The following is a 21,632-nucleotide window of genomic DNA, read 5'->3' on the forward strand; positions in this document are numbered from 1 at the left end:
GCCCATAAAATATGCACTGTGGCAATGGGGCACTCTCAAAATTCATCTTTTCCACAGGGATTTTTTGTGGAGCAGGTTATGGAAATGAAATTGCTGACACTGAAGCACATGTTGGCAAGCTGTAAATATCAAAGGTCCAAATTTATTTCCTTTATGTAAAGGACAACTTCACTATAAATGACCATTCTTCCAACTCATATCCCCCCCCCATTTCCTTTCAACACATTTAAAATTTGGGGGAGTGACTATTGATATTTCCAAGAAATTCTGGACTAGTTTTGTTGTTTAGATAGATAAGCACACATGTGTATGTCTTCCTCTGCTAGTTTTTGGTATGATGCCCTTCTTTGAAACAACTGCAGCCAGCCTTCTGCTATTTTCATTGTCTTTTCCTTCTGTGCTCTTAAGTAGAAACCCATAAATTAATCCTGGTCAAATTGTGCAAGTGACTGGCCTATAGACAAGAAAGAAAACCTAGAGCTGTGGGGTGAGTCTAGATTTTCTCAACTATATGTGCAACTCATTTAAGACTATGTAAAAAATTTTTATTATTCAAACAACAATTATGCCTTGTTTAAACAAGAACTATTGCTCCTGCTTTGGAGACTGGGTCCTCTAAAATTTTAGCCTTATGCCAAATGAACTAAGATCTGGCCATCCAGTGTAATGGCAAAAGCCCACTCCTGTTGCTCTCTTACAACTGGTATTCAGTGACATACTGCCCCTGAACCTTGAGAAGGCATGGCCATCATGACTAGTAGCCAGTGACAAACCTAGGCTCCTTGAATCTATCTAATTCTTTTTTAAAGCCATCTAAGCTTACGGCTCTCACCACATCTTGTGGTAGTGAATTCCATACATTAATTATGCATTATAATCTTGACATTTAAGAAATACACACACTCAGAGGGCAGAACAGTCAAATCAAACTGACAAAGGAAACCACTTACATTTCTACTTCAATGATATCAATTACACAGATAGTTCAATCAAGAAACACTACCTTGACGAACAATTATAATTTCTCTGTAATCAAACACATAAATATTCTGTGTTCACAAGGCCTCATTTATCTAATAATTATTTTAGCTAAAACTTTAGTGGATTGGCAAACAGGGTATAGGAAAAGGGTGACCAGATCCAATGGAGGACAGAATGCCTATACCTTTAACCAGTGTATAGAAGAGGGAATTTTGGCAGGTGCAGCTTTTTAAACCCTTCCTTATTAGCTACAGCTGCCAGAATTCCTTCCTCTGTGGGAACAGTGGTTAAAAGTATTGGCACTCTGTCCTCCATTGGATCTACTTACCCTGTGTAGGGGAAGATATGGACATGGAACATGGAAGGTATGTGCACTCAGAGGCTTGTCTCTCTCAGTGGCCTTGCTGGGGCTGTAGGTGGTGCGAGCCGCACTGGATGACGTGCAAGGGGTATGTGACACACACTGGGGGGTGATGTGATAAAATCACGGTGGTTAGGAATAATACAATCATTTTATATACTGTTGGATTCAGAATTTGTAGAAGAATGCAATGAAAAAAAACTGGAGTGAAATATCTCCTTTCTACCAAAAGCTATTGTCAAGAAACCAGAAAACAAAAAATGCATGGACCCCTTTGGAAAATGAAACTGAGCCATATCGCATGTTTACTTGTGAGTAGGTGAACTTGCCTTAGTCCATTGGAAAGGGCAGGCTGAGAGGAATCCAAGGACAACAGAATGGTCCTGATCCAATGAATGCAGCCCCCCCAAAACACCTGAGAAGGAGGTCCATCCCTCCAAGCTGGTGAATGTATTGAGCCATATGGAAAGCGAAACTAAGCCAAACGGTTGTGTTTACTTGCGAGTAAGCAAACGTGCGTTGACTTGTGGTCAGGTCAGGCAAAGGGGAATGTGATGCCATCAGAATGTTCCCTATCTGATGGTACTGGAGATCAGCAAATGCTCCAGAAGGCAGCCTCTCCTCTCCCCCCTGCATAAAACAAATAAAACCAGAGGCTTCAGCTGGTAAGGTGAACTTTTTTCTTTTTCAGACTTGCAAAGCTAGGTGGAATCTTAAAGGGATAGGTCCTGGACTGATTGTCATTCTAAAAAGTGGGCCCTAGTGCTAAAAGTTTGAGAACTGCTGCAATAAGGTGTTAGTAAGTTGACACCTGGAGGGCAGGTGTGACACCACTAGTGACCAAAATCACAGTTTGTAAGAATAATACCATCATGTTATATATCAATCAATGTATTTTCATGCAGAATGCAATGAAACAAAGTGCGTTGAAATATCTTTGTATCAAAAGGTACAGCCAAAAAACCAGTGGGGGCAAGACAATGGCACATCACTATGCCCACCACTGGGGGTGTTACCCCACTCCCCTGCGTGGGGTGATGTGCTGGCTTCCCGCATTGGGTGGCGCGAACCCTAGTGATGCCACTGGTCTCTCTTACCTAGGGGGTGGGGGTCAGCAAGCCTCAGAGAGGGACCAGGAGGCCTGCAGCCCCCTCTGTGGGTCTTCCCCAAGCAATTTATTGCTCTGATCTGCAGGTCAGAGTAACTTCCAGTTTACCCCAAACATCTTCCAGTAAAATGGAAGTTGCTCCAGCCTGCAGATCAGAGCAATAAATTGCTTGGGGGAGACCTGCAGAGGGGGCTGCGAGCCTCCTGGATCCTCTCCGAGGCTTGCTGACCTCCCCATAGGGAGACAAGCCTCTGGGTGCCTGCAGCACCATGATCACTGTGACAACACCGGGTCACATCCCCCTCCCAAGTCCCTGCCCCTGCAAGCACTCGCCAGCAGTTCTCGAACTCCTGGTGAGTTTGAGAACCGCTGGGATATTGAATGCTACACTGAGAAGGAAGAAATTAAAAGGGAACATGAGTTTGAAAGGCTGGTTATCTAAACAAAACAATACTGTGCACCAAGGACTGTGAATACATGTCCTCCTGCTGAATGTCCAGCATTCAGATATTGCCAATATACTGCACTCTTGGGAGGCACTCTGCCTGCCTTTGCCTGTTCACAATAAATTTAAATAAATATGTTGAATGTTAAAAAAAAAAAAATCAGTTTCTTAGACCACCATTGGTGCAGCAGTGAAGCACTAAAAAGCCCAGCTCATATCTTATCATGAGAGATGAGATGAAAACAATTGCATGAGCAATGAACATTAGGTTACTGCTGAATCTCTCCTGTAAGATAAGTGAAAACCATCTGAAAGGTAGTTATTGGAAAGCATAAATTCCTTTGATAACCTAGCCATGAAGACCTACTGACAGGAGGACATGTATTACAAACTACACATCACTCTAGGGCAGGGGTGTCCAAAGTTTTTGGCAGGAGGGCCACATCATCTCTCTGAAACTGTGTCGGGGGCCAGGGAAAAAAAGAATTAATTTACATTTAAAATTTGAATAAATTTACATAAGTTTACATAAATGAATATATTGAAGATGAACTCATATGAATGAATGAAGGTCTTGCAATAGCTCAAGGCCTATAAAAGACCTTGCACAAAGCAAGGCTGACCTTTCCTTTGCTGCCATTACACAGATGCGAACCAGCAAGCAGTGAAGGAAGCGCGCATCCCACAGCTCACGCGAGAGGTCAAACAGTTGCCCTCACACTGAGAGCAGTTGCATTGGGCCAGTGCAGGTTCCAACAAATCTCCGGAGGGTCAGAGGCTCATTGGAGACTGCGGACTCCCTGAGGGCCACATTGAGAGGCCTCGAGGGCCGCATGTGGCCCCAGGACTGGGGTTTGGGCACCCCTGCTCTAGGGTGGTAGGTTACTAATTTCTTCTCCTCCCCCCATCTACCCTGATAACCTCTAATTGCTTTCTCAGTCAACCACCAGGATTTCTTAGCTTCAACTAGTTGGTGGCTGAAATTGATAGTAAGCACCATAGGGTGCTTACCTGTAAGGCAACAGATTCAAGATTCTTTGAGCAACATTGCCTAATAGTGTCACAGTGTGCTCTGTGCTTGTATTCAAACGTTGTATTCAGTTATCAAAATTTCAGTTGGTGCTTCTCACTTCTTCAGTGACCTTGGTTCAGGAGCTCTTTTCTCTCTCACTCATGATGTCTACAGATGTGAGATTGATATTGGAGAAGATTCCACACTCAGAGAAGACAAATCTGAATCTTTATCTACAATCTTGAGGATTGTAGGTACAGCCCAGATGATACTAACAGCCTGATCCTAACTCTGTATGTAGTGATGCAGTGACACCAGTGTGGCTACTGCTGCATCCTGGAGGGGTGTTCTGGCCTCCAGTGACCTCTTTGGGGTAAGCAAACATTTGTTCCCTTGCCCCGTGGTAAGCCCTTGCGAACCTGGTGGGTCTACACACAACTGCACCAGTGATATTGCTGGCACACATCAGTGTGGATCCATGAAGGCAAATAGGATTGGACTGCAAGTCTTAAAAGATCATGTATATGATGGGATGTAGTATTGAGATAAACAGGGCTGTGTTCCAGGAATAATTTCATGCTTCCTCTTCTCTGTGATTTATCACAACCCACGCAAAACCCAACACTACTACTGATGTTTCATATCCCTTCGCATCAGAGAGAGCTTCTTCTTAAAGAGCAGTCTCTGAATAGATGAATTTGTTACTACAGCCATAAAACCAGTACAGTCATACCTTCTATAACACTCCTATAGCTGATTCATTACAGTGCTCTTTTTCCCAGTGTGATTGACAGCAATTCTAGTAATAGGAGCAGTGCATTCTGGGTCATTCTACCAGTGGGAGCAGTGCATTCCGCACCCATTTCCTGCCTATTAGATTGATGATGTCTCCTGAAGCAGTACTTGGCTTTCAGGGAATATGACCCCCATGCTTGTTGAGGTATTGCTATAATGTTGTTTGAGTTTGTCTACGTTTGCTGTGACTGCAAATACTGCAGAATTTCTTTAGTGGGGGTCCATAATAGACTGTCATCACAGTCTCAGTAAGACTAAGAAACCGTCATACTAAGAAACACAGTTAATTGTTTATAAGTGGGATTAAAGAAAGGTGAGCATTCAACGGCTTTTACTCCACCTGGATCCATAGCCCCACTTCAGGCCTCCCAGCCTGACTTTGGGCTGCTTTACTCTGTGCCAGCTAAATAGCCAGCGCAGAGTCGCATAGCCCCATTGCGGGGCTTCTTACCTTACCCAGGAGAAGAATATGAATGTTCCCTTCACCCATGGAGATGTTGGGAGCTGCCTGCAGCTATCCGGCATTCATAAGATGCAGCAGCAGCCTTTTTGGTGCTGCTCCAGCCCTGGGCGCTGAGCAGCTCAGGATTGGGTTGTCCTATTCAATTAATGTGACTAGAATCAAGACATTGGATTCAGTTATTTCTGAAGAGCCCAAACCAAACCTGGTCCCAGGATGTTGCCATAAATGCTCCATCTGTCCCTTTTTACCAGGAGCAGTTCCTATTTTCAGGAATCTTTCCCCAATAAATCAATTGTCCCTATTTTTGCCTTTGAGAGATTCCTTATTGAAGGGTTGCTAATGCAAGTAGCTAGATTTGCTATTCTTCAGGGTTTATGCCCCTCCACAGTGTTTCAAGTTAAAACTTCAAATGGGCTGTAGCCTGGTGATAAATGGGCTGCAGCCCAAGTGCACTTTGATACTGATGATAACATGCATATAAGTGTGCAGGTGTGAACTTCACGGCATTTTGTAGCACACAGCCAAACATTTCACACCCTGTGTGCTAATCTTTGTATGAGACTAGGTGATGCAAGCATGTCTCTTTTTTCGTCTGTGGAGGATATGTTATAAGTGGTACATTTTAAACAATCCTAGAAAAGCAAATATTTATTTGTTAATATAGAAGCTTGGTAAAAACTTGAATGTTTGTTTATATATCTGCTCAATGCTCCTGATGAGATCCATCATGCAGATTACAGTTAAAATACCAGAACAGCAATGAAAATATTGAAATCGCAAGTCAAATATTAAAACATCAGCAGTATTAAACTGTTTACCAAACAAATATGTATTACTAAACAAATACATTACCAAACAAATATGAGTCTGACCATGTATTTAAATACCAACAGCAAAGGGCCCTTGTGGATGTACTTAGGGAGTGAGTTCCAAATGTAAGGTGCCACCAATAAAAAAGTCCTGCCCCTTGTAGCTTAGCAGTTAATGGCCATGGCATTGGAATGAGGTCTTATTAAAGTGCATGCACACACAGAGATCAATCCATTTACCTTCCATGATATTTTCTTTGTCATATCTGAGCCTTTGTTTTCATTATGTGAATACAGAATATAGGACAACTTCATTCTTGTTGGAAGTCTGTCAAAGTCATTGGTATTTCATTCGTGACAATGTCAGCTGAATATGCTAGAAAGAATTGCTTTAAAAAAACTTTAATTGCCACAGCTAAGGAGGATCTTTAAGAGAGAGAAAATTTTTTAATTTTCAGTCATGGGTATCTCTCTTGTTGGAATTAATAACTTCTTGAATTATATTGGTTCTAGTGTTTTGTTATGTATGTTGATTGTGTTTCTTATACTTTATCATGTCTCTATTACTGCAAATTGTATCTATCCAGGGCAGGAGGATGCTTACATAAATGTATCTTCGTTTCTGTATTCGCTTCCTTCAAGGCCAGGCTCAGAAGCAAAATAAAATCTAATTATTACGCTAATGTAAATTTATTACAGAGCCGTTACATGTAATTGTGGTTTACAAGAATCCTATTGTGAAGCCAAAATTATTTCACTGCATGTAGCCAGTTGCTCAGGGACAGAATTGTTCCATTCAACAGCTTCATTTTCTTTTGACTTTTTTTGAGTTTTGTAGTCCAGCAGTATGATGGATCAATGAATGATACAACTGTAAGGTTGGATTGTGCCAGGAGATCATCTAGCAATCCCCCTTAACTGAGACAATATCCTTGCACACTGCAAATGGATTAGCCCTGTGCATCCACGTTTAGAAGCTATAAACAGAGCAAAGTGAACATGGTGTGTAATGATAAAGGTGCCTGCAAGGCAGTAATGAACTTAACAAAACAAGTTGAGACTTTTTTCTGTACTTTTCACTCTTGTCTTTTTAATACAGCAGGAAGTAGGAGGAATGGTGAAAATGCAACTTGTAATTTTAAATTAAAAATGGCTTGGCATCCTAATACCAGTGTGGATCTGTATCACACTGGAGCAACAGTTGCATGAGCATTGCTATGCCAGCCTGCACTGCAGAGTGGTACTGTGATTTAATCCTATACGAACATGAAGCTGAAACATATTTATGTGATTTGAGCACTTAAATGTAGCCGGTGCAGCTGTGGCTGGATGGTTTGTATCCGTCTCAGGTACATCACTAGATAACTCAAGCAATAATGACTTAGATTGGCATTGTGAAAACCTCACAACCACTTTTGCAGTCAAGTGTCCTGGGTGTGCAATGCTATGCTAGCATGTGGGAAAGTGCAAGGAAAACATTTCACATATCCTTAATTGCTGGGCAGCCTGATGTAGGAGTAGATTCCTTCCTGATCTCAGTAATGGTTATCAGTTAGAAACTGTGTAAGATCGAAACTAACATGCTCTGCGTCCCCAAAATATTCATAGCATAACAACATTCTCCAGTTTAGTTACCTCTAGTGCTGCATAGTAAGAAAGAAAAAAAGTCTTCTTGACCCAATAAGCTTCTACTGAGGTATCCGGTCAAAATTTATAACAACAATTTAGTTCTGCTTTAAAGTCAATGAAGTACTTTGCTTCCTTATACATGTATGTTTCAGGGAGACCCACAATTATAGTTAGAATGTCTCTTTTGATCCCTCAGGCTAAATGTGACATTTCTGCTACATTTACACTGTCTCAGTTCTCTTGCAGGCCACCGCAGAAATGAAAAATTCTGCAACCTGGTGGAGCAATGAGTCAGTGGCGCCAACTTCATTCACCAAGGAAACTGACTGGTGGGAGGTTTAGAGCAGAAAAATGGCCCAGTCCTATGGGCTATTTACATCAGTGGATCTCGCGATCTGCAGTCATAAATTCCACTGCAGCATTGTAAACGGCACATTGCTGTCATGCACTTTGGAGCCACCAACGCAGATGTCCTGAGGTGCTGTGTGTGTGGCAGCAGCTGCAGGATACCATGTTGGAGTACATGAAGGGGCAGTTTGGGGAGGATTGGGGGGAGTGGGCCAAACGGGGGGGTGATGGTTCAAGGAGGGGACCATGTAGAACTCTGCACTACTCTGCAGTAATTGCGCACACTAGATCCTCTCCCCCCTTTCCCATTTCCCAGCTGTCCCCTTCCTCTCTTCACACTTAGACCAGCAAAATAACGAGTATAGGCCTGAGGAGACCCATTGGCAACTAGGGGCTCAATCCTAAACAACTTTCCAGCACCAAGGTAAGGGCAATGCAGTCCTGAAGGGAGCAAACATTTCCTTACTTTGAGGAGGCCTCTGTGACTGCCACCCAACTGCAGGGTAAAGCACATGCCCCATTGGCACAGCTGTGCCAGTGTCAGTGCTGGAAAGTTGGTTAGGATTTGGGTCTACCAGGAGTAAAAATAAGTATTTTAAAGTGAATTTTTACTTAAGTAAAAAAAAATTTTTTTTACTTATCTCTCTTGAGCTGTGGCTGCATGGCAGAAGATGGTGGGGGATGGGATTGGGCTCAAAAAGAGGTACTTAACACACATAGTTTAGTTGGTTTTAAAAGGGGACAAATTCATGAAGGACATGTGTATAAATGGCTGCTAGTCAGATGACTATGCACTGTCTGGTTCAGTGGCACTATACCTCTGAATACCAGTTGCACGGGGCGGGGCAATGGCAGGAGAGATGTATGTCACCAGAGGCAGCTGATGGGGCCACTGTGGGAAAAATAATGCTGGACAAGATAGGCATTTGTTCTGATCCAGTTGGACTGTTCATACAGTTAGTGGGGCTGCCCTTGAAGAACCAGAACCAGGGGACATTACCAGAACCAGGGGACATTCACTAAAACTGAGTGTTGGAAGGGTTAGGACAGACAAAATAAAATATTTCTTTACTCAGCGTGTGGTTGGTCTGTGGAACTCCTTGCCGCAGGATGTGGTGATGGCCTCTGGCCTAGATGCCTTTAAAAGGGGATCGGACAAGTTTTTGGAGGAAAAATCCATTACGGGTTACAAGCCATGATGTGTATGTGCCGCCTCCTGATTTTAGAAATGGGCTATGTCAGATGCAAGGGAGGGCACCAGGATGCAGGTCTCTTGTTATCAGGTGTGCTCTCTGGGGCATTTGGTGGGCTGCTGTGAGATACAGGAAGCTGGACTAGATGGGCCTATGGCCTGATCCAGTGGGGCTGTTCTTACGTTCTTATGTTAAGCTTGTAGCGTATAGTTCAACTCCTGCCTCAACCACTGAACCACGTTAATCCCTTAGGCTGAATGATGCAAAATATGTAGAACTATTTTAATGGGGAAGAAAAGAACTCTTTCCCCTGGGAACCCTGACAATGGCATGTTCTCCCCTAACTGCAAGCAATCCAGACTTCAGACTTGAGGCTTTTTTTCCTCCGTCACAATCTTCATTGTCTTCTGTTTTGCCTCAGCGTTTATCCCCCTCACCTATTGAACCTGCTTGCTCGGAGCCTCATACTCCCTTCAGCATTTCTCAGGGGAGTCAACAACACTTACAGCCATTGGGTGATGCACTCTCTGATGGGGGGAGTTCTGCAAACCTTGAATCGCCAGATTTGTTGAGGAAACATTCATCATTGATGGCCAAAACTGTGCTCCAAATATTTTCCCAACTAGGACACGTTATTGATTTGTTAAAGGGGCTCTACCAGACTTTTTTTATGATGTACTCTGCCCATCTTGATTCACTAACTGATCAGTGTTACCCAGACTGCTACCTCCCACCTACCAGCGGACCTTCATGCTCCTGTTTCTTCCAAAACTTCCTTCCAGTTAACATTTCAACCCAAATGTGCAGTAATCACAGTTTCTTCTTTCAAAGGAAGAATTCCTGACTGGTCACGGATCTACTTGGCCAAGGGACACCTGGCCACTTTATTGAGAGTTACTCCATCTATTATCAACCTTTATAGGGTTGAGAGATTGTTTTCCCCGTCGTGTTTAGATCGGTTTTTGTTGTATTTTAATTCTGATTATATTCCAAGATTGTTGTTTTCTCAAGCTAGTAGATTGAAGTGCATAGGCATTTTCCCTCATAGATATTTTAAGAATAATGCTATTGTGAGTCTTCTCCCACCTAGAACTGTCCTACGTGGCCATACTATGGATTGTCCATCTCCGTCTAACACGATGGCTGCTTCTATCAATCCAGGCATTTTGAGTGCTTCTAAAACGATTGCTTCAGACTGTCCGGTTGGACCTCTCCTCAATCTCTGCTCTCCTGAACTTGGGGTTTCTAGATGCCCTTTGAAGACACCACCTGGACGTGACATCACAGCTGATCCACCTGTTCTCATTGAGAGTACTTCACCTTCATCTCTTGCAGCTTCTTGTTGGACCATTCCTCTATCCCCTATTTGTATTGTGGATAGGCGTCCCCAAGTGGGTCCTTTTCTCCTTGTTGATGCCTCAATCCAACCTGATCCCCCCTTGAATTATGATTTTACTGGCTCTAGAGCTAAGGAGAGAAGACCTTCAACTTCTGTGGAGACCTCTTCCATGTTGCCTGCCTGCACCCAGCCATCTAGCTCTGCCAGCCCTTCGTTTCCCTTTTCAGCTGAAACTCCTGCAAATGTGCACTCATGTGTGATGGGAAGAATCTCTCCTGGATCTACCAATTGTGTAACTTCTACTGACCCTTTTCGTTGATTATCAGACTCCTTTCAGATTTTTTCAGCTCTAACTCCCACCCTCAAGCTGGTTTCATGGAACATCGCGGGTTGGGAGAAAAAGAAATCGGATCAAGATTTTATTAATTATTTGTTTCTTTTCAATTTCATTTTTCTCCAAGAGACCTGGTCCTTGTCCCTGTTATTCATTCCAGGTTTTATTTCTCACCTTCTCCCGGCTTTCAAATGTAAACAAATGGGTCGCTCTCGAGTTGGACTATGTTGTCTGATTCGCCCTTCCTCCTGGTTCTCTCTCTCTCTCCTCTTCCTTCTCACTCTTGTTATTTTCAAGCTTTTTTATTTCAATTCAAGGATATTAGGATTATTTTGCTTAATTTATATATCCCTCCCTCTGACCCATTTCCCCAGTCTTTCTGGGAGGAGGTCAAGTCCTTTGCTGGGAAACACTTGGCCTCTATTCCTTCAGCTTTTCTTTTAATTTTGGGTGACCTTAATGTTAGATTGGGGCCTAGTAACCTTGCCCTGGCCCACTTTATGAACTGGGATTTGGATGACCAACTCCCTCCCGGTTCAACTCTACGATGCAATTTCAACTAACAATTATAAATCCTTCTGGTCCTTAGTTACCCGTACTAACTTGTCTCCCTTTAACACTGTCCTTTCTCCCATTTCTCCATCTGCTTGGGTTGCTCATTTTTCAGGAATTTTTTCCGCTTCTGTTTCTTGTGAACCTTTTATCCCTATTCCCTCAGATTGTACTGAATGGCCACCTGTTACTCCTGACGAGGTTGTTGAATTGATTCACAGTTTGAAACCTGGGAAAGCTCCTGGCCCAGATGATATTTTGAGTGAAATATTAACCACCAATCCCACCTGGTGGTCGGTACCATTATCTAATCTTTTCACTCTAGTTAATCAATCTGGTCTTTTTCCAGATTCCTGGCTCTCGTCAATTCTTGTTTCTATTTTCAAGAGGGGCGACCCTTCTCTCCTGGAAAATTATAGGCCCATTAGCCTGCTTTCCATTATCACACATGTTGGCAACCTTCAGTCTCGAAAGACTATGATATCGCACTCTGAATGGTGGTTCTGGAACAGCGTCTAGTGTGGCTGAAAAGGCCAATTCGGGAGTGACAATCCCTTCCACACTGGGAGCAAGTGCAGTCTGTCCCTGGTCTGTCTCCCTGGCTATGGGCCTTCCTTCTTTGTCTCTTAGCCTCAGACTGTTGGCCAAGTGTCTCTTCAAACTGGGAAAGGACATGCTGCACAGCCTGCCTCCAAGTATAGGGAAGCTTTATTCCAAATATCTATTAGTTAGACTTTCATCATGGGCTTCCTCTAAAGCCCTACCAGGTAGAGAACAAATTGGCTTTCGCTTAGGCGCCTCTACTGTTGATCATGCCTTTTTACTCTCCTTCTTGGTTGAGAAATACTCTGCCCATTATGGTGCCAGACTCTTCGCGGCTTTCATCGATCTCCATGGAGCGTTTGACTCCATTAATAGGGCTATGCTGTGGAACAAGTTGGCCAGTTATGGGATTGATCCCTGCCTCCTTTTCTTAATTTGCCGTCTTCATTCAACTAACTATTGTAAGGTACGTTTTAATAGTCTGGGTTCTACAACTGAGAAAATTCCTAATAGTAAGGGAGTTTGACAAGGCTGTATTCTCACTCCCCTCCTCTTTAATCTTTTTTCGGCAGATTTACCCTCGCATTTATTAAGTTGTCAGAATTCCCCTCCTTCCCTCAGTGGTGCCCCCCTCCCTATCCTCCTTTATGCAGATGATGCAGTCCTCTTGTCTGTTACCAGACTTGGCCTACGTCATTCTTTACTTGCTTTTTTGGATTATTGTTTATCCAATAACTTAATAATTAACTCCGAGAAAACCAAAATTTTAGTTTTCGCTAAGTCTTGGATTTTGTTCCCCTGGACGATTGGTACTCTTTCCTTCCAACAAGTACCAACCTTTAAATATCTAGGGATTCTTTTTCATTTTCGCCACAGTTGGTCACCTCACCAGAAATCTGCCATTTCCTCAGCTGCACCTCATTTAAATGCGATGCACGTTTTTATTTTTCTTGTGGTAATCAGTATGTCCCTGCTGCCCTTCACATTTTTAAAACCAAAATTCTTTCTCAATTATTGTATGGTGCCCCCATTTGGATAGAGGCTGCATATCATGATCTTGACCAAGTTGCAGCCTCTTTCCTCAGATGGATCTTGGGGGTTACTAATTTAATCAGATTATCCATTCTCATTCTTGAATTAGGGATCCATCTTCCCTCTACTATGGTGTGGTCCCTTACATTCAAGTTCTGGCTTTGTCTGCATTTAACTATCCACCCTGAATCTCTTTTAAACAATCTTTTAAAGGATTCCTATTTTTCTAGGTGGTTTCAAGAGATTGATTCTAAACTTCTATCATTAGGATTGTCCCTTGAATCTCTTGCGGACATTAGTCTTCATCAAGCCCATTCAGTTATTAAGACCAAACTATGGGAACTTGAATCTATTCAACTCTCTTCCAACCTCAATCCTGCCTGTTCTCCCTGGTTTTTTGGCCTTCTTCCTTCCTCTGGCCATTCACACAACTATTTTACTATGCTGATTAATCCTGTTAAGAGGAGGGCATTTATGCTGGCAAGATTTAATATCTTCCCTTCAGCTGTTCATTCTGGCAGATTTTCTAATATCCCCTTGGAGCATAGATTGTGTCCCTTTTGCTCTTTGGAGCCGGACACAGTGGCCCATATTCTTCTCTGTTGCCCGTCCCTCCAATTACTCCGAGAAATTCATTTATATTCTGTACTTCCTTTCCCTTTAGGTTCCTTATCAGAGACTTTATCTGCACTTTTGAGTGAGTCGGTTGTAGCCACCACTGGTGCTGTAGCAGAATTTCTATCTGCAGTTTCTAAGTTAAAACCTTTACCTTGACGTATCTCTGTCTTGTTGTGATCTTTTTTCGGTAGCACAGCCATTGTTTTGATTATTTGCCTGTACTGTATTTTAATGTTTATTTAATCTTTTACTTATGCCAATAAAGGTTTCGGAATTGGACTTTGATTCAAGAGTCACCGAAAGTACTTCAGAGTCATATTGTGGGGAGGGGATTGTGAGAAAATGCAGTGTTTTCAAATCTAATTTTAAAATCCTTGATCAGTAGTTTCTACATTTAGTTGAATGTCCCCAGTATATTACTGGTCAAAGACCAAACCATCAAACAGTATCTTTGAAAGGTTTTGCCTGGATGTTAACTAAGAGTGGTGACAGGGCTGAGCCCTGTGACACTCTTTGCTTATCACTGCTGCTGGGGGAGGAAAAGCAGCTGCCCATTATGAGTCTCTTGGGACCTGTTAGAGAGGAATGAGCGTAGTCAGCTTAGCACCATTCTCTCAGTACTTACTGAGCTGGCAGATCGTCACAGTTGGCCAAGTCATACGGCTGATAAGTCGAGCAATAGGAGCATGACTGATTTCCCTTCTGCCCGTTTCCATGAACATCCAACATATCATTGCTGCGTTGGGTCTTACATGAAACTCTCCTGAGACTACTGAAGGCATCTGCAGAGAAGCTGCATTGCTTGAGATATCTGGCCAACACTTTCTCAATTGTTTCTTTCCACATGAAGTTTGGAAGACAGTTAGCAAGGTCATGGGGGCCAGGTTTTGTATGCATGATCAATTTTGATTGCATTCTTAGCGTATCTACAGCATTTTCAAAATGTAGACTCTTGTACTTTTACAATGTCTTGTACATCCTTGCAATGACCTTGTTAGGAGATAGAAGAATCTCATCTGGTTGCCCAGGTGCCTTCTGATTTGATGAGGGTATCTTGGGAGTTCAGAAAGTTATTCAACTGGTTGCAAGTTAACGCAAAAATAAATAAAATAAAAAGTCTGAACCAGACTAACGCTAGAATTGCAAGTATCTTTGCAGCTCTCTGCATATTAGGAACTGAAGCTGAAAGGTTATGATTTCCTTAAGAGCACTCATTGAGGCTTCTCTCTTCTGTGGTTTCACACCAACATGCTAACATTGTTATGCAGCCCACTTCAGAATATTGCAGGGGCAGATGATATCAGAAACATAGTAATCTGAGAGGTATGTAGAAAAAAAGTTAGATTAGGGCAGTCCAACTTTCATAGCTAAGGGGGCCTACCCCCCTACTCTGGCCCTACCTCCCAAGAGCACAGTGTGGAAGTATTTGGCAGTGACGTGATGATGTCACTGCCAATAACTTTCAGGTTCTGAGCTGCTGAAGTCACCCCCAAAGAGGAAGCGGCAAGAGAAGCAGGTGGAAGCGGTGGTGGGTGCGATGAGGCTTTTTAAGATAAAAAAAGCTGCTGAAGCAGGAGGAGAGGGCGGATACAGCAGGATTCTCGAGGGCCTCCATATGGGCTGCATTGGCTGCATGCAGCCCACATATTGGACCACCTTGTTCTTGAGTCATGGTAAAAAGGCAGTTAGCTGCTGTCCAAGACTTGGCTGTTCCCATAGCAAACTATCTTAGAGTGCAATCCTAACCCCTTATGTCAGTGCTTTCCAGCACTGACATAAGGGCAATGCAGCTCTGAGGTAAGGGGACAAATATTCCCTTATGTTGAGGAGGCCTCAGTGAGTGCCCCCAAACTGTAGGATGCAGCACATGTCCCTTTGGCACTGCTATGCCAGTGCTGGAAAGCACTGACATAAAGGGTTAGGATTACACCCTTAATTTCATCTTACCATTGGCCCCTTTTTTGGTGAGAGATATTTTATCAGATGAGTTTCCCCTCTTTGTGGGTCTGGTTCCACCTCCAGAGTCTAATTAGAAGGCATGTAAGGTCAAGCAAGTATTTCAGTGATTCCTAGTTATTGGCCTAAATAAACTATATTCATAGTTTGGTCTTAAGGCAACATGCAGTCTCGATGCATTTGCAAAATAAAACACTTGCCTCACAAGAATGTATTTTACAGCTCTGTTAACTGCATATAGGAAAAGACAATCTTATCTCTTAGCATTATCCTAGTGAGTACCTAGCAGTGGCGGGCCTAGATAGGGGCGGGGGGGGGGCAAATGCCCCTAGGTCTGTGTCCATGTGGCGCTGCAGACTGCATGGGACGCCTTCTGAGGCTTAAGCAGTACTTACAAGCAGTACAATCTTAAGCAGTACTTCCGGTTTTCTGGAGGTACTGTTTAAGAACACAAGAAAGCCTCAAAAGGCTTTCCCAGTCATTTCTAGCATCGCGTGAGGTTCTGTCGTGCTGGGTGAGTATGGGAGGCGGCATCGTGCAGGGGGCAGCATCATGGACCTTTCTCTCCGGATGTCGCGAGGGGCAGGTCTGTTACTGATACCTAGCCTACAATTTTCCATAAATTCTGTGCTGGGTCCTTTCTGCTAATTTTTGGTGGTCTCTTATTTATTCTAATATGAGGAATGAACAGATGACTGCCTGACAGATTGTCACTCTAAAAAAATGGGTCCTGTGCTATGAAGTTTGAGAACCACTGCACTAGGGTTTGCAGGAACCTAACCCTGGCAGATAATGAAAACTGACTGTATAACATAGCACAGGAGGTCAAGAAAGTTAGTCATTCTGGATTGATGCAGCCCATTGTTAAAGGGGAAAAAAGTTCCTTCTGGGATTCGTTATTCTTTGCACGTCAAAGATATATTTATTATAGGAGACTGTGCCCATCCTATTTAGTTACAAAGAAAGTAGAGGAAGTAGTGTTTAATCCATTGAATTGTCTGACAATTAGACTAATAATGATCAGTGGAGGACTAATAATGGTTAGTGCATCAGAACTTTTTTTCAGGAGAGATGCCCCCAAACAGGTGGTACAACACATCACAGTACATGCTGGGTTTTTTGTTTTTTTGTTTGTTTTTGCTGAAAGTGATACTGATATTTCTTCAAGACCAAAGCCAAATGTGTGAATGAATATACAATATACAGAATGAATATAAGAACATAAGAATAGCCCTGCTGGATCAGGCCAAGGGCCCATCTAGTCCAGCTTCCTGTATCTCACAGTGGCCCACCAAATGCCTAAGGGAGCTCACAAGACAACAGACACAACCTGTGGCCTGGTGCCCTCCCCTGCATCTGGCAATCAGAGGCAGCCCACCTCTGAAACCAAGAGCTTGCATATACCTACTATGACTTGTAACCCATAATGAACTTCTCCTCCAGAAATTTGTTCAATCCCCTCTTAAAGGCATCCAGGTAAGATGCCATAACTACTACTTGTGGCAAAGAGTTCCACAAACTAATTACACACTGGGTATAGAAATATTTTCTTCTGTCTGTTCTAACTCTCCCAACACTCAACTTTCGTGGATGTCCCCTGATTCTGGTGTTTTGTGAGAGGGAAAAGAGTGTCTCTTTATCTTCTTAGTCCATCCCCACATGATTTTGTATATCTCAATCATGTCCCTCTTCAGGCGCCTCTTTTCTAGACTGAACGGGTCCAAATGCTGTAGCCTTTCCTCATAGGGAAGGTGGCCCAACCCAGTAATCATCTTAGTCGCTCTCTTTTGCACCTTTTCCATCTCCACTATATCCTTTTTGAAATGTGGCGACCAGAACTGGACACAATACTCCAGGTGTGGCCTTACTATTGATTTGTACAACCGCATTACAATATTAGCTGTCTTATTCTCAATGCCTTTCCTAATGATCCCAAGCATGGAATTAGCCCTCTTCGCTGTCGCCGCACATTGGGTCGACACTTGCATCGAGCTGTCCACAAGGACCCCAAGATCTCTCTCCTGATCTGTCTCAGACAGCTCAGAACCCATTAGCCTATATGTAAAGTTTTGATTCTTTGCCCCAGGGTGCATGACTTTACACTTACTTACACTGAAACGCATCTGCCATTTTGCTGCCCATTCTGCCAGTTTGGAGAGATCCTTGTGGAGCTCTTCACAATCTCTTCTGGTCTTCACCACTTGGAAAAGTTTGGTGTCATCTGCAAACTTAACCACCTCGCTACTTAGCCCTCCCTCCAGGTCTCTTATGAACAGGTTGAAAAGCAGCAGTCCCTGAACAGATCCTTGGGGCACACCGATTTTCACCTTTCTCCATTGTGAAAACAGCCCATTGACACCCACTCTCTGCTTTCTGGACCTCAACCAGTTCCTAATCCAGGAGGGAACCTGCCCTCTAATTCCCTGACTGTGGAGCTTTCTCAACAGCCTTTGGTGAGGGACCGTGTCGAGACAAGAAACCTTTATTGGCATGTTTAAAATACAGTGTAAAGCACAAAATTGGCTGGAGGGCAACATAAATCAAACAGTTCACCTTCAACCAGGCCTTGCTGCATCAATTCAGCCATTTGGGACCAACATAGTAATACGTCTCTTAATAATTATTTTTATATATTTGGCCACCCCCCCCCCCTCCAGAAAGCTCTTCATTAACCCCACTGAGTATGTATGTAATTGTGTTCTGGTCATCCCAACCCCAGATAGTGGCCAAGATTGGTGCTAAGTAGCATATACGAAGATCTTGGTATAGTGTGCAATGTAATAACATGTGGGAAAGAGTTTCTAAATTTCCCATCCTACATGGGCAAACTCTATCTGCAGCTGGAATGCCTCTATATCTGCCAAATAACTGCTCAAATGGGATGACATTGCATCTCGCTAGGGTAAACACCCTCCGTTCTTGGGGACATTCCAAGAAGTCAAAATATTTAGGCCTCCTTCCAGGTAGAACAGCAAGATGGAGATGTACTGGAGAGCAGTTTTGTGGGCATTGCTGTAAAGGTCCTGTTGCTCGATGTCAAAGAGCCTTTGTTTCAGGGTTCTATAGGCCTGCTCTGCGTCTAGAGCGCCTAGCAAGTCTAAGGAGAGCCCCATAGAACAGATTTTCTTACTCTAAAGAGCTAAGCCTGGAAAGAGAGGAGGATCGGGTAAGAGGCCCCAAATCGGACTATCTTGATCTGACAGGTGATACGCTCTGAGCCAATATCTAAAAGTTCTAAGCCATGCCAGGGTATCTGCTCTGTGTTGGCCAGCTTCCAAACAAAGAGTTGCATAGGCTACACAATGTGGCACCCCTAGTATCTTACATAAGAACATCGCCTGCACTCTCTCAATTGTGCAGTCGAAGGCCGATGACCAGACGGGGCTTCCATATAAGAGCTGGGAGATAGTTTTTGCATTAAAGGCCAACAGTGCAGCAGGAATGTAGGAGTTACCCCTGGTGAAATGGAAATGTAAGATCGCTTGGGTCTAAACTTTGGCTAGATTTACTGCCATTTTACGATGTGTCACCCAAGAATGCTTGTGATGGAAATAGATTTCTAAATATTTAAACTCTCTTACCTGTTCAGTTACCTTCCCTTTGAAAGACCAATTGAGAAGTTTCCAAGACTTGCCAAATACTACTATCTTAGATTTATCAAAATTTAGAAATAGCTCATTTTTCTTTAGGTAGTCAATACAGCCAGTTATCAAACGTTTCAGACCTACCCTCGAAGTTGACAGTAAAACCGTATCGTCAGCATATAGTAAGAGTGGGATATGATTGGGGCCTAATTTAGGGTTGTGAGCATTGATCTCTTTAAGATGAGTATTGAGGTCATTTAGAAATAAGTTGAACAAGGTTGGAGCAAGAATGCAGCCCTGCTTCACTCCCTTGTTAACAGGAATTGGCTCTGAGAGGTTGCCTCTAAGGGAGACTCTAACCTGGCAGCTATTATCTGTATATAGCTTCCTAATTAGGATGAGGAGTCATCTGTCCATCCCCATATGTGAAAGTTTATGCCACAGAATGTCCCTAACCACTGTGTCAAAAGTGTCCTTTAGGTCCAAAAAGGCAACAAAGAGCTGTCCATTAGCCTGGGCTAGCTGATTGTTAATGAGATGTGAAAGGACCATACAGTGATTTAAAATGGATTTACCCTTTCTGAAACCTACCTGTTCCGGGCCCAGAATATTGTTCGCCTCGATCCAATCCAATAATCTTGATAATAAATGTTTTGCATACATTTTACAGATAACTGAGAGCAAACTAACTGGCCTGTAACTTCCTGGTGTTCTTGTATCCCCCTTTTAAAAAATTGGTACTATAATAACTTTGGACCAGGCCTTAGGTATTTGGGCTGTTTTATCCACCATGGTGAAGAGTTGGGCAAGAAGAGGAGCCCACAAATCCGGTTGGGCTTTTATCAGGTCAGGGGGTAGTACATCCGGGCCAGCTGCCTTACACGAATTTAATTGGCTGATAAGCTCCGAGATTTCGGCAATGGAGACTGGAGGCCACTCAGGTATATTGTCATGGTTGGCAACCTTCAGTCTCGAAAGACTATGGTATAAGCCTACAGCACCAGGTATTCCCAGGCGGTCTCCCATCTAAGTACTAATCAGGCCTGACCCTGCTTAGCTTCTGAGATCAGACAAGATCAGGCATGTGCAGGGTAACAGTTGCCAAGGGCGAGCCCATCCGGATAGGTGGGTCCCCTAGGGCTCTCATAAAAAACTGCACGAAAGTGCTGTTGCCAGGTCTGATGGGGAATCACTGATGGATCATGTACTTCTTTTCGCGAAGCCCCAGTCACGACCTTCCAGAATTGTTTGCTATTGTTTGATCGAATGGCCTGCAAAAGACAATTCCATTGATCTTGAACAAAAGTCCTTCTTTTATCTCTAATAGCTGTGATTAAATGTTGTTTCAATGTAAAGTACTGGGCAGGCATCACTGCTTACTCCAAGTCCCTGAATTCCCTATAAAGTTTCCTACAATTAGCCTTTAGGGCAAGGCATTCTTTGTCAAGCATGAATCAGGAGAGTGCCCAGGCTCGTACTTCTTTAGTGCCTGTCCCAAGGACGTCACTATGTCCGCGATAAGTTCCTCAAACAGTGCAATCTTTCCACCAGGCTCAAATGAGTGTGATAAAATAGATCCTGCTGTGCCCGCTAATTCTGTCTTGAGTAACTCTTGAAGCTTCTGATTACTTGTGTGGTTAGGCCGGATTTTTGGGAGGATTTTTAGAGTGCATCTCATAGATCCCAGCGTTTTTTGTCTCAACGGGTTAAATTCTAAATCAAAATGGCATCAGCGGCAGGTGGTCACTAGACATGGGTTCCCCCACCCGAAATTCTGTGACATGCAGTAATATGGAGGATGGAATCATCATGTAATCTATTACACTAGAACCCAGAGGGGAGATGTATGTGAACTCCCCAGCATCATTCAAGTACTGTAGACCATTAAGCCATAAGAGATTCCTAGCTACACTTAATTTGGCCAGTGACACTCCTGCTGGGTTAATCAGCTTATCCTTCGAATGTCTAGTAAAGGAACATATTGAGGGGAGTGGTGAATCTCTAGGAATATCTAGGGCTTTATAAAAAATCCCTTCCCCCTGGCCTGCCCTCGCATTCATATCACCACATACTATCAAAGCCGCTTGTGGGAATCTACATTCCAGGTCTTCCAAGATTTGGCCTAAACAGTTCCATTGTTGAACTCTTTGGACCTTGGTTGGTATAACTGGCATCTACACGTTTACAATTATAACAACTAATTTGGATAATGCCACCTTGATGACCTGGATTTTGTCATCAAGCTTGTCCACCATTAGTAACAGATCAGCATGAAAGTGGTCAGAAACCCGAACCACAAGCCCCGCAGAGGGACAGCCCCTAGAGTTAGGTCTTTGTGCTGGTAGGGAATGAGCAACATACCCCTGCAGAGCAATATTCTCCATCAGCCAGGTTTCCTGGACCAAAATTACGTCAAAGGCTCTCAGAAAAGTTATAAAATCCAAGCTTCTTGATCCAACCTGCCACATTCCAAGATAAAAGTTTAAGGGCAGCCCTGCCCTCTGAAGCAGATGAAGGGGCTAAATGTCAA

General features: G+C 43.3%; 1 protein-coding gene and 1 pseudogene across 1 annotated transcript in view; one reads left to right on the forward strand and one right to left on the reverse strand.

The window, feature by feature from the left end:
• Positions 1-21,632, forward strand: part of DPF3 (double PHD fingers 3) — a 278,418-nt gene that overhangs the window by 99,102 nt on the left and 157,684 nt on the right. The window lies entirely within an intron of this gene.
• Positions 20,092-20,211, reverse strand: LOC136638112 (5S ribosomal RNA; annotated as a pseudogene).

Source organism: Tiliqua scincoides, chromosome 1 (assembly GCF_035046505.1).
Source record: "Tiliqua scincoides isolate rTilSci1 chromosome 1, rTilSci1.hap2, whole genome shotgun sequence".
NCBI classification, from domain to species: domain Eukaryota; kingdom Metazoa; phylum Chordata; class Lepidosauria; order Squamata; family Scincidae; genus Tiliqua; species Tiliqua scincoides.